The sequence below is a fragment of the Bombus flavifrons genome, chromosome 3 (genome assembly GCF_040668555.2).
Source record: "Bombus flavifrons isolate JBK064 chromosome 3, iyBomFlav1_principal, whole genome shotgun sequence".
Taxonomy (NCBI): domain Eukaryota; kingdom Metazoa; phylum Arthropoda; class Insecta; order Hymenoptera; family Apidae; genus Bombus; species Bombus flavifrons.
The window spans coordinates 4,876,877-4,889,846 of NC_138444.1; positions in this window are offsets into that span (position 1 = coordinate 4,876,877).

Genomic DNA, 12,970 nt, shown 5'->3' on the forward strand with positions numbered 1-12,970 from the left:
AACGTAATACTATATTACGTTATACGTTATAACGTAATACTATATAATGTTATACGTTATAACGTAATACTATATGACGTTATACGTTATATGGTAATACTATATAATCTTATACGTTATAACGTAATACTATATAACGTTATACGTTATATGGTATTACTATATAGCGTTATACGTTATAACGTAATACTATATAACGTTATACGTTATAACGTAATACTATATAACGTTATACGTTATAACGTAATACTATATAACGTTATACGTCATAACGTAATACTATATAACGTTATACGTTATAACGTAATACTATGTAACGTTATACGTTATATAGTAACACTATATAACGTTATACGTCATAACGTAATACTATACTACGTTATACGTTATAACGTAATACTATATAATGTTATACGTTATAACGTAATACTATATGACGTTATACGTTATATGGTAATACTATATAACCTTATACGTTATAACGTAAAACTATATAACGTTATACGTTTTAACGTAATACTATATAACGTTATACGTTATAACGTAATACTATATAACGTTATACGTTATAACGTAATACTATATAACGTTATACGTCATAACGTAATACTATATAACGTTATACGTTATAACGTAATACTATGTAACGTTATACGTTATATAGTAACACTATATAACGTTATACGTCATAACGTAATACTATACTACGTTATACGTTATAACGTATTACTATATAATGTTATACGTTATAACGTAATACTATATAACCTTATTCGTTATAACGTAATACTATATAACGTTATACGTTTTACCGTAATACTATATAGCGTTATGCGTTATAACGTAATACTATATAACGTTATACGTTATATGGTAATACTATATAACGTTATACGTTATAACGTAATACTATATAACGTTATACGTTATAACGTAATACTATATAACGTTATACGTTATAACGTAATACTATATAACGTTATACGTTATAACGTAATACCATGTTACGTTATACGTTATATGGTAACACTATATAACGTTATACGTCATAACGTAATACTATATTACGTTATACGTTATAACGTAATACTATATAACGTTATACGTTATAACGTAATACTATATGACGTTATACGTTATATGGTAATACTATATAATCTTATACGTTATAACGTAATACTATATAACGTTATACGTTATATGGTATTACTATATAGCGTTATACGTTATAACGTAATACTATATAACGTTATACGTTATAACGTAATACTATATAACGTTATACGTTATAACGTAATACTATATAACGTTATACGTCATAACGTAATACTATATAACGTTATACGTTATAACGTAATACTATGTAACGTTATACGTTATATAGTAACACTATATAACGTTATACGTCATAACGTAATACTATACTACGTTATACGTTATAACGTAATACTATATAATGTTATACGTTATAACGTAATACTATATGACGTTATACGTTATATGGTAATACTATATAACGATATACTATATAAGGTATACGTTATAAAGTAATACTATATAACGTTATACGTTATAACGTAATACTATGTAACGTTATACGTTATAACGTAATACTATATAGCGTTATACGTTATAACTTAATACTATATAACGTTATACGTTATATGTTATTACTATATAACGTTATACGTCATAACGTAATGCTATATAACGTTATACGTTATAACGTAATACTATATAACGTTATACGTTATAACGTAATACTATATAACGTTATACGTTATAACGTAATACTATGTAACGTTATACGTTATATGGTAACATTATATAACGTTATACGTCATAACGTAATACTATATTACGTTATACGTTATAACGTAATACTATATAATGGTATACGTTATAACGTAATACTATATGACGTTATACGTTATATGGTAATACTATATAACGATATACTATATAAGGTATACGTTATAAAGTAATACTATATAACGTTATACGTTATAACGTAATACTATGTAACGTTATACGTTATAACGTAATACTATATAACGTTATACGTTATAACGTAATACTATATAACGTTATGCGTTATATGGTAATACTATATAACGATATACTATATAAGGTATACGTTATAAAGTAATACTATATAACGTTATACATTATAACGTAATACTATGTAACGTTATACGTTATAACGTAATACTATATAACGTTATACGTTTTATCGTAATACTATATAACGTTATACGTTATATGGTAATACTACATAACGTTATACGTTATAACGTAATACTATATAACGTTATACGTTATAACGTAATACTATGTTACGTTATACGTTATATGGTAATACTATATAACCTTATACGTTATAACGTAATACTATATAACGTTATACGTTATAACGTAATACTATATAACGTTATACGTTATATGGTATTACTATATAGCGTTATACGTTATAACGTAATACTATATAACGTTATACGTTATAACGTAATACTATATAACGTTATACGTTATAACGTAACACTATATAACGTTATACGTTATAACGTAATACTATATAACGTTATACGTTATAACGTAATACTATATAACGTTATACGTTATAACGTAATACTATATAACGTTATACGTTTTAACGTATTACTATATAACGTTATACGTCATAACGTAATACTATATTACGTTATACGTTATAACGTAATACTATATAACGTTATACGTTATAGCGTAATACTATATGACGTTATACGTTATATGGTAATACTATATAACCTTATACGTTATAACGTAATACTATATAACGTTATACGTTATATGGTATTACTATATAGCGTTATACGTTATAACGTAATACTATATAACGTTATACGTTATAACGTAACACTATATAACGTTATACGTCATAACGTAATACTATATTACTTTATACGTTATAACGTAATACAATATGACGTTATACGTTATATGGTAATACTATATAACCTTATACGTTATAACGTAATACTATATAACGTTATACGTTATATGGTATTACTATATAGCGTTATACGTTATAACGTAATACTATATAACGTTATACGTTATAACGTAATACTATATAACGTTATACGTTATAACGTAATACTATATAACGTTATACGTTCTAACGTATTACTATATAACGTTATACGTCATAACGTAATACTATATTACGTTATACGTTATAACGGAATACTATATAACGTTATACGTTATAACGTAATACTGTATGACGTTATACGTTATATGGTAATACTATATAACCTTATACGTTATAACGTAATACTATATAACGTTATACGTTATATGGTATTACTATATAGCGTTATACGTTATAACGTAATACTATATAACGTTATACGTTATAACGTAATGCTATATAAAGTTATACGTTATATGGTAATACTATATAACGTTATACTATATAACGTATACGTTATAAAGTAATACTATATAACGTTATACGTTATATGGTAATACTATATAACGTTATACGTTCTAACGTATTACTATATAACGTTATACCTTATAACGTAATACTATATGACGTTATACGTTATACGGTAATACTATATAACCTTATACGTTATAACGTAATACTATATAACGTTATACGTCTTAACGTAATACTATATAACCTTATTCGTTATAACGTAATACTATATAACGTTATACGTTTTACCGTAATACTATATAGCGTTATGCGTTATAACGTAATACTATATAACGTTATACGTTATATGGTAATACTATATAACGTTATACGTTATATGGTAATACTATATAACGTTATACGTTATATGGTAATACTATATAACGTTATACGTCATAACGTAATACTATATAACGTTATACGTTATAACGTAATACTATATAACGTTATACGTTATAACGCAATACTATATAGCGTTATACGTTATAACTTAATACTATATAACGTTATACGTTATATGGTAACACTATATAACGTTATACGTCATAACGTAATACTATATTACTTTATACGTTATAACGTAATACTATATAACGTTATACGTTATAACGTAATACTATATAACGTTATTCGTTATAACGTAATACTATATAACGTTATTCGTTATAACGTAATACTATATAACGTTATACGTTATAACGTAATACTATATGACGTTATACGTTATATGGTAATACTATATAACCTTATACGTTATAACGTAATACTATATAACGTTATACGTTATATGGTATTACTATATAACGTTATACGTTATAACGTAATACTATATAACGTTATACGTTATAACGTAATGCTATATAACGTTATACGTTATATGGTAATACTATAAAACGTTATACTATATAAAGTATACGTTATAAAGTAATACTATATAACGGTATACGTTATAACGTAATACTATATAACGTTATACGTTATAACGTAATACTATATAACGTTATACGTTATAACGTAATACTATATAACGTTATACGTTATAACGTAATACCATGTTACGTTATACGTTATATGGTAACACTATATAACGTTATACGTCATAACGTAATACTATATTACGTTATACGTTATAACGTAATACTATATAACGTTATACGTTATAACGTAATACTATATGACGTTATACGTTATATGGTAATACTATATAATCTTATACGTTATAACGTAATACTATATAACGTTATACGTTATATGGTATTACTATATAGCGTTATACGTTATAACGTAATACTATATAACGTTATACGTTATAACGTAATACTATATAACGTTATACGTTATAACGTAATACTATATAACGTTATACGTCATAACGTAATACTATATAACGTTATACGTTATAACGTAATACTATGTAACGTTATACGTTATATAGTAACACTATATAACGTTATACGTCATAACGTAATACTATACTACGTTATACGTTATAACGTAATACTATATAATGTTATACGTTATAACGTAATACTATATGACGTTATACGTTATATGGTAATAATATATAACCTTATACGTTATAACGTAAAACTATATAACGTTATACGTTTTAACGTAATACTATATAACGTTATACGTTATAACGTAATACTATATAACGTTATACGTTATAACGTAATACTATATAACGTTATACGTCATAACGTAATACTATATAACGTTATACGTTATAACGTAATACTATGTAACGTTATACGTTATATAGTAACACTATATAACGTTATACGTCATAACGTAATACTATACTACGTTATACGTTATAACGTATTACTATATAATGTTATACGTTATAACGTAATACTATATAACCTTATTCGTTATAACGTAATACTATATAACGTTATACGTTTTACCGTAATACTATATAGCGTTATGCGTTATAACGTAATACTATATAACGTTATACGTTATATGGTAATACTATATAACGTTATACGTTATATGGTAATACTATATAACGTTATACGTTATATGGTAATACTATATAACGTTATACGTCATAACGTAATACTATATAACGTTATACGTTATAACGTAATACTATATAACGTTATACGTTATAACGCAATACTATATAGCGTTATACGTTATAACTTAATACTATATAACGTTATACGTTATATGGTAACACTATATAACGTTATACGTCATAACGTAATACTATATTACTTTATACGTTATAACGTAATACTATATAACGTTATACGTTATAACGTAATACTATATAACGTTATTCGTTATAACGTAATACTATATAACGTTATTCGTTATAACGTAATACTATATAACGTTATACGTTATAACGTAATACTATATGACGTTATACGTTATATGGTAATACTATATAACCTTATACGTTATAACGTAATACTATATAACGTTATACGTTATATGGTATTACTATATAACGTTATACGTTATAACGTAATACTATATAACGTTATACGTTATAACGTAATGCTATATAACGTTATACGTTATATGGTAATACTATAAAACGTTATACTATATAAAGTATACGTTATAAAGTAATACTATATAACGTTATACGTTATAACGTAATACTATATAACGTTATACGTTATAACGTAATACTATATAACGTTATACGTTATAACGTAATACTATATAACGTTATACGTTATAACGTAATACTATATAACGTTATACGTTATAACGTAATACTATGTTACGTTATACGTTATATGGTAACACTATATAACGTTATACGTCATAACGTAATACTATATTACGTTATACGTTATAAAGTAATACTATATAACGTTATACGTTATAACGTAATACTATATAACGTTATACGTTATAACGTAATACTATATAACGTTATACGTTATAACGTAATACTATATAACGTTATACGTTATAACGTAATACTATATAACGTTACACGTCATAACGTAATACTATATAACGTTATACGTTATAACGTAATACTATGTAACGTTATACGTTATATAGTAACACTATATAACGTTATACGTTATAACGCAATACTATATAGCGTTATACGTTATAACTTAATACTATATCACGTTATACGTTATATGGTAACACTATATAACGTTATACGTCATAACGTAATACTATATTACTTTATACGTTATAAAGTAATACTATATAACGTTATACGTTATAACGTAATACTATATAACGTTATACGTTATAACGTAATACTATATAACGTTATACGTTATAACGTAATACTATATAACGTTATACGTTATAACGTAATACTATCTAACGTTATACGTTATAACGTAATACTATGTTACGTTATACGTTATATGGTAACACTATATAACCTTATACGTCATAACGTAATACTATATTACGTTATACGTTATAACGTAATACTATATAACGTTATACGTTATAACGTAATACTATATGACGTTATACGTTATATGGTAATACTATATAACCTTATACGTTATAACGTAATACTATATAACCTTATACGTTATAACGTAATACTATATAACGTTATACGTCTTAACGTAATACTATATAACGTTATACGTCATAACGTAATACTATATAACGTTATACGTTATAACGTAATACTATGTAACGTTGTACGTTATATAGTAACACTATATAACGTTATACGTCATAACGTAATACTATACTACGTTATACGTTATAACGTAATACTATATAATGTTATACGTTATAACGTAATACTATATGACGTTATACGTTATATGGTAATACTATATAACCTTATACGTTATAACGTAAAACTATATAACGTTATACGTTTTAACGTAATACTATATAACGTTATACGTTATAACGTAATACTATATAACGTTATACGTTATAACGTAATACTATATAACGTTACACGTCATAACGTAATACTATATAACGTTATACGTTATAACGTAATACTATGTAACGTTATACGTTATATAGTAACACTATATAACGTTATACGTCATAACGTAATACTATATAACGTTATACGTTCTAACGTATTACTATATAACGTTATACGTCATAACGTAATACTATATTACGTTATACGTTATAACGTAATACTATATAACGTTATACGTTATAACGTAATACTGTATGACGTTATACGTTATATGGTAATACTATATAACCTTATACGTTATAACGTAATACTATATAACGTTATACGTTATATGGTATTACTATATAGCGTTATACGTTATAACGTAATACTATATAACGTTATACGTTATAACGTAATGCTATATAACGTTATACGTTATATGGTAATAATATATAACGTTATACTATATAACGTATACGTTATAAAGTAATACTATATAACGTTATACGTTATATGGTAATACTATATAACGTTATACGTTCTAACGTATTACTATATAACGTTATACGTTATAACGTAATACTATATGACGTTATACGTTATACGGTAATACTATATAACCTTATACGTTATAACGTAATACTATATAACGTTATACGTCTTAACGTAATACTATATAACCTTATTCGTTATAACGTAATACTATATAACGTTATACGTTTTACCGTAATACTATATAGCGTTATGCGTTATAACGTAATACTATATAACGTTATACGTTATATGGTAATACTATATAACGTTATACGTTATATGGTAATACTATATAACGTTATACGTCATAACGTAATACTATATAACGTTATACGTTATAACGTAATACTATATAACGTTATACGTTATAACGCAATACTATATAGCGTTATACGTTATAACGTAATACTATATAACGTTATACGTTTTACCGTAATACTATATAGCGTTATGCGTTATAACGTAATACTATATAACGTTATACGTTATATGGTAATACTATATAACGTTATACGTTATATGGTAACACTATATAACGTTATACGTCATAACGTAATACTATATTACTTTATACGTTATAAAGTAATACTATATAACGTTATACGTTATAACGTAATACTATATAACGTTATACGTTATAACGTAATACTATATAACGTTATACGTTATAACGTAATACTATATAACGTTATACGTTATAACGTAATACTATCTAACGTTATACGTTATAACGTAATACTATGTTACGTTATACGTTATATGGTAACACTATATAACCTTATACGTCATAACGTAATACTATATTACGTTATACGTTATAACGTAATACTATATAACGTTATACGTTATAACGTAATACTATATGACGTTATACGTTATATGGTAATACTATATAACCTTATACGTTATAACGTAATACTATATAACCTTATACGTTATAACGTAATACTATATAACGTTATACGTCTTAACGTAATACTATATAACGTTATACGTCATAACGTAATACTATATAACGTTATACGTTATAACGTAATACTATGTAACGTTGTACGTTATATAGTAACACTATATAACGTTATACGTCATAACGTAATACTATACTACGTTATACGTTATAACGTAATACTATATAATGTTATACGTTATAACGTAATACTATATGACGTTATACGTTATATGGTAATACTATATAACCTTATACGTTATAACGTAAAACTATATAACGTTATACGTTTTAACGTAATACTATATAACGTTATACGTTATAACGTAATACTATATAACGTTATACGTTATAACGTAATACTATATAACGTTACACGTCATAACGTAATACTATATAACGTTATACGTTATAACGTAATACTATGTAACGTTATACGTTATATAGTAACACAATATAACGTTATACGTCATAACGTAATACTATATAACGTTATACGTTCTAACGTATTACTATATAACGTTATACGTCATAACGTAATACTATATTACGTTATACGTTATAACGTAATACTATATAACGTTATACGTTATAACGTAATACTGTATGACGTTATACGTTATATGGTAATACTATATAACCTTATACGTTATAACGTAATACTATATAACGTTATACGTTATATGGTATTACTATATAGCGTTATACGTTATAACGTAATACTATATAACGTTATACGTTATAACGTAATGCTATATAACGTTATACGTTATATGGTAATAATATATAACGTTATACTATATAACGTATACGTTATAAAGTAATACTATATAACGTTATACGTTATATGGTAATACTATATAACGTTATACGTTCTAACGTATTACTATATAACGTTATACGTTATAACGTAATACTATATGACGTTATACGTTATACGGTAATACTATATAACCTTATACGTTATAACGTAATACTATATAACGTTATACGTCTTAACGTAATACTATATAACCTTATTCGTTATAACGTAATACTATATAACGTTATACGTTTTACCGTAATACTATATAGCGTTATGCGTTATAACGTAATACTATATAACGTTATACGTTATATGGTAATACTATATAACGTTATACGTTATATGGTAATACTATATAACGTTATACGTCATAACGTAATACTATATAACGTTATACGTTATAACGTAATACTATATAACGTTATACGTTATAACGCAATACTATATAGCGTTATACGTTATAACTTAATACTATATAACGTTATACGTTATATGGTAACACTATATAACCTTATACGTCATAACGTAATACTATATTACTTTATACGTTATAAAGTAATACTATATAACGTTATACGTTATAACGTAATACTATATAACGTTATACGTTATAACGTAATACTATATAACGTTATACGTTATAACGTAATACTATATAACGTTATACGTTATAACGTAATACTATATAACGTTATACGTTATAACGTAATACTATGTTACGTTATACGTCATAACGTAACACTATATAACCTTATACGTCATAACGTAATACTATATTACTTTATACGTTATAAAGTAATACTATATAACGTTATACGTTATAACGTAATACTATATAACGTTATACGTTATAACGTAATACTATATAACGTTATACGTTATAACGTAATACTATATAACGTTATACGTTATAACGTAATACTATATAACGTTATACGTTATAACGTAATACTATGTTACGTTATACGTTATATGGTAACACTATATAACCTTATACGTCATAACGTAATACTATATTACGTTATACGTTATATGGCAACACTATATAACCTTATACGTCATAACGTAATACTATATTACGTTATACGTTATAACGTAATACTATATAACGTTATACTTTATAACGTAATACTATATGACGTTATACGTTATATGGTAATACTATATAACCTTATACGTTATAACGTAATACTATATAACGTTATACGTTATATGGTATTACTATATAGCGTTATACGTTATAACGTAATACTATATGACGTTATACGTTATACGGTAATACTATATAACCTTATACGTTATAACGTAATACTATATAACGTTATACGTCTTAACGTAATACTATATAACCTTATTCGTTATAACGTAATACTATATAACGTTATACGTTTTACCGTAATACTATATAGCGTTATGCGTTATAACGTAATACTATATAACGTTATACGTTATATGGTAATACTATATAACGTTATACGTTATATGGTAATACTATATAACGTTATACGTCATAACGTAATACTATATAACGTTATACGTTATAACGTAATACTATATAACGTTATACGTTATAACGCAATACTATATAGCGTTATACGTTATAACTTAATACTATATAACGTTATACGTTATATGGTAACACTATATAACCTTATACGTCATAACGTAATACTATATTACTTTATACGTTATAAAGTAATACTATATAACGTTATACGTTATAACGTAATACTATATAACGTTATACGTTATAACGTAATACTATATAACGTTATACGTTATAACGTAATACTATATAACGTTATACGTTATAACGTAATACTATATAACGTTATACGTTATAACGTAATACTATGTTACGTTATACGTCATAACGTAACACTATATAACCTTATACGTCATAACGTAATACTATATTACTTTATACGTTATAAAGTAATACTATATAACGTTATACGTTATAACGTAATACTATATAACGTTATACGTTATAACGTAATACTATATAACGTTATACGTTATAACGTAATACTATATAACGTTATACGTTATAACGTAATACTATATAACGTTATACGTTATAACGTAATACTATGTTACGTTATACGTTATATGGTAACACTATATAACCTTATACGTCATAACGTAATACTATATTACGTTATACGTTATAACGTAATACTATATAACGTTATACTTTATAACGTAATACTATATGACGTTATACGTTATATGGTAATACTATATAACCTTATACGTTATAACGTAATACTATATAACGTTATACGTTATATGGTATTACTATATAGCGTTATACGTTATAACGTAATACTATATAACGTTATACGTTATAACGTAATACTATATAACGTTATACGTTATAACGTAATACTATATAACGTTATACGTCATAACGTAACACTATATAACGTTATACGTTATAACGTAATACTATGTAACGTTATACGTTATATAGTAACACTATGTAACGTTATACGTCATAACGTAATACTATACTGCGTTATACGTTATAACGTAATACTATATAATGTCATACGTTATAACGTAATACTATATGACGTTATACGTTATATGGTAATACTATATAACCTTATACGTTATAACGTAATACTATATAACGTTATACGTTTTACCGTAATACTATATAACGTTATGCGTTATAACGTAATACTATATAACGTTATACGTTATATGTTAATACTATATAACGTTATGCGTTATATGGTAATACTATATAACGTTATACGTCATAACGTAATACTATATAACGTTATACGTTATAACGTAATACTATATAACGTTATGCGTTATAACCTAATACTATATAACGTTATACGTTATAACGTAATACTATATAACGTTATACGTTATAACGTAATACTATATAACGTTATACGTTTTAACGTAATACTATATAACCTTATTCGTTATAACGTAATACTATATAACGTTATACGTTATAACTTAATACTATATCACGTTATACGTTATATGGTAACACTATATAACGTTATACGTCATAACGTAATACTATATTACTTTATACGTTATAAAGTAATACTATATAACGTTATACGTTATAACGTAATACTATATAACGTTATACGTTATAACGTAATACTATATAACGTTATACGTTATAACGTAATACTATATAACGTTATACGTTATAACGTAATACTATATAACGTTATACGTTATAACGTAATACTATGTTACGTTATACGTTATATGGTAACACTATATAACCTTATACGTCATAACGTAATACTATATTACGTTATACGTTATAACGTAATACTATATAAC